The 3422-nt window shown below is 41.1% G+C and overlaps 1 pseudogene; it reads left to right on the top strand.

The window, feature by feature from the left end:
• The first annotated feature begins 609 nt into the window (after positions 1–609).
• Positions 610–2457, top strand: LOC101431959 (bone morphogenetic protein receptor type-1A-like; annotated as a pseudogene).
• The last annotated feature ends 965 nt before the right edge of the window (positions 2458–3422 follow it).

Raw genomic sequence — 3422 nt, forward strand, 5'->3', positions numbered from 1 at the left:
GTAGGCTGCAAAGGCTCATCTCTCTTTCTGGGGTCATCTCTTTCTGGGTTCAGCTGTGTTGCTATCCCCACAAGGACAGCTGTGAACTATCAAGTGAGCAGCTCAGCTCTCTCCCGAGGGTCACAGCATCAAAACAAAACTCTCAAGAGAGGCTCAGGGGAGGGCCGGGGCCAGCGGGAAACTGAGCAGGGCAACTCTTTTCTTTCTTCTGTTGCACCGACGACAGCTGGCCCTCCTAAATTTAGGAAAATATGCATTACTTTAATACTGCCTTGGAATTCATGAGGTGGAAACATGTCAGAGCTGTTTGGAGAAAACTGGAAGTATAATTTTATCTAGCCACATCTTGAGGCACCTGTTATTTGATCTTTGTACTTATTCCAGAAGAGATGGAAGAATAACACGCAGACCCCTCTGTTACAAATCCCTCCTGAGCACAGAATGTGCCAAAGATTGGAGTCAGGAGAAAGCAGGAGAAGTTGGAATCCTTATCAAGTGATCGTGGCCTTTTACAAGAAAGTCTCATTGAATAAAAGTCCTTTAAATTAGGGAAATAGGAGGACCAGTTATTAAAGGTGACGGTGTACAGGAAACATTAAAAATTGAACAATGACTCAGCCATATATTCATATCAGATTATTGGGAGCCTATCTTCTCATCATTTCTCTTGTTGAAGGGCAGAATCTAGGCAGTGTGCTCCACAGTAGAGGGATGATAACAGACTCTGACCAGGCAAAATCAGAATATGGAATAACCTTAGCACCAGAGGATACCTTGCCTTTTCTAAAGTGCTACCTTTGAGGACATTGCCCAGATGATGCTATTAACAACACATGCATAACCAATGGGCAATGCTTTGCATCATACAAGAAATTGCCCAGGAAGAAACCACATTGGCTTCAGGGTTAATGAAATACAAAGGATCTGATTTTCAGTGCAAGGATTTGCCAAAAGCCCAGCTACGAAGAACAGTAGAATGTTGTTGGACCAATCAATTTATGTAACCAGTATTTACAAACTACATTGCCCCCTGTTGTTATGGGTTCATTTTTTATGGGAGCTTTGGATGTCTGGTTGTGCTCATTTCTATGACAGTCTGCATAATTGCTATGATCATCTTCTCCAGCTACTTTTGTTACAAGGATTGTTGTAAGAGCATCTCTAGTAGACATCGTTATAATCTTCATTTGGAACAGGATGAAGCATTTATTGCATTTGAGAATCATTAAAAGACCTTATTGACCAGTCACGAAATTCTGGTAGTAGATCTGGACTACCTTTATTGGTTCAGGGAACTATCGCCAAACAGATTCAGATGGTTCACCAAGTTCAGAGGGTAAAAGCCAGTATGGAGAAGGGTGGATGGGTAAATGGTGTGTAAAAAAGTGGCCATCAAAGTGTTTTTACCACTGAAGAAGCTAGTTGTTTTTGAGAAACCTAAATCTATCACACTGTGCTTATGCGTCATGAGAACATCCTTGGTTTTATAGCACCAGACATTAAAGGCACAGGTTCCTGGACTCAGCTCTATTTGATTGCTGATAACCACAAAATGATCTCTCTATGACCTCCTGAAATGTGTTATACTGGACACCAGAGCCTGATCAAATTGGCTTATTCAGCTGCCTGCAGTCTGTGCCACCTTCACACAGAAATTTATGGCACCCAGAGAAAGCCAGCAATTGCCTATCAAGACCTAAAAAGCAAAAACATCCTCAAGAAAAATGGAAGTTGTTGTATCACTGACCTTGGCCTGACTGTTAAATTCAACAGTGATACAAATGAAGTTGATGTACCCTTGAATATCAGGGTTGGTACCAAACGCTACATGGTTCCAAAAGTGCTAGATGAAAGCTTAAATTAAAACTGTTTCCAGGCAGCGGACTTGGCCCAGTGGTTAGGGCATCCATCTACCACATGGGAGGTCCGTGGTTCAAACCCTGGGCCTCCTTGATCCATGTGGAGCTGGCCCAAGTGCAGTGCTGATACGTGCAAGGAGTGCTGTGCCATGCAGGGGTGTCGCCCATGTAGGGGAACCCCATGTGAGAGCCGCCCAGTGTAAAAGAAAGTGCAGCCTGCCCAGGAATGGTGCCGCACACATGGAGAGCTGACACAACAAGATGACGCAACAACAAAAAAAGAAATACAGATTCCCGTGCTGCTAACAACAACAGAAGCGGACGAAGAAGATGCAGCAAATAGACACAGAGAACAGGCAACGGGGGTGGGGTGGAGTGGAAGGGGAGAGAAATAAATAAATAAATCTTAAAAAAAAAAAAAAAACAACTGTTTCCAGCCCTGCATAATGGCTGACATCTATATTTGGGAAATGGCTCATCGTTGTGTCACAGGACAGATAGTGGGAGAGTATCCCACAATCCAGCCTCAAGACTTACAGCATTGATAATTAAGAAGACACTTGCTAAGATGGTTGAATCCCAGGATGTAAAGATTTGACAGTGAATCACAAGGAGAAATTCTAGACTGCAAGAACTGTTTCACCCAAGGAACAGGTGGAATTAAAGTGGATTAAGGATGGTAATTTGGTTCTCAGACTCTTTCCTCACTATACCTTCACAGGCTGCTGATACTAAACCTCTCAACACTCTAGAATACAAGTTGGGAACTTGTGAACACTTATGTCTTTATACATGGACAGCTTTATTTTAAATGTGGTTTTAGATGCCTTTTTTTTTTAAATTGGGTTTTTATGAACTACATAAAGACCCCAATTCTGATTAAAATGTCTCCAGTCAAATTCTGGGTCCTGAATTGCCTGTTCATAAAGTGGCACTTTCTGTGAAAACCTTAAGAAGATAAATGAATTCAGCAGAGATGGAAAAATATAAACTTTACCTCCTACCTGGAAAAATGTAATCTGTCTGTGTTCTACCTTTGTAAAACAGCTTATAGATTATGATCTGTTTTGGAGATACTGTTAGTTTATGATAGTTTGTCATGCCTTGATAATGGTGTGTGTTGGGGGACATGTGCACATGTGCACACCAGGATTCCTCTGCTGCCATTTGAATTTAGAAGAAAATAATTTATGAATGCACAGGAAAATATTGGCGACTGGTGGTTTTGTGCTTTAAAAATGCAATATCTGACTAAGATTTGCTTATCGTGTTAAAGCAATTTACCTTGCAGGTGAAATCAGCTTCCCCATCAACTTTATTTTTTAATGTAAAAGTTGATATAAAGGCCAAAAGAAGCTTAAAATACCCATAAATTTGGACTTTGTTTTCCTCCCTCCACCATCTTTTTCAGGGGCGAGGAGGTGGTGATTATTATTTTTATCTCATGAAAAGCAGCCTATCCAAAGTTGGAACTTCTAATGCCATGAATTTTCTAAAGAAAGCACTTCTTACTGGAGTGAATTACTGCATTTGATAACCATGTAAGTGCCTATAACAACCATG

This window comes from Dasypus novemcinctus, chromosome 12 (genome assembly GCF_030445035.2).
Source record: "Dasypus novemcinctus isolate mDasNov1 chromosome 12, mDasNov1.1.hap2, whole genome shotgun sequence".
NCBI classification, from domain to species: Eukaryota; Metazoa; Chordata; class Mammalia; order Cingulata; family Dasypodidae; genus Dasypus; species Dasypus novemcinctus.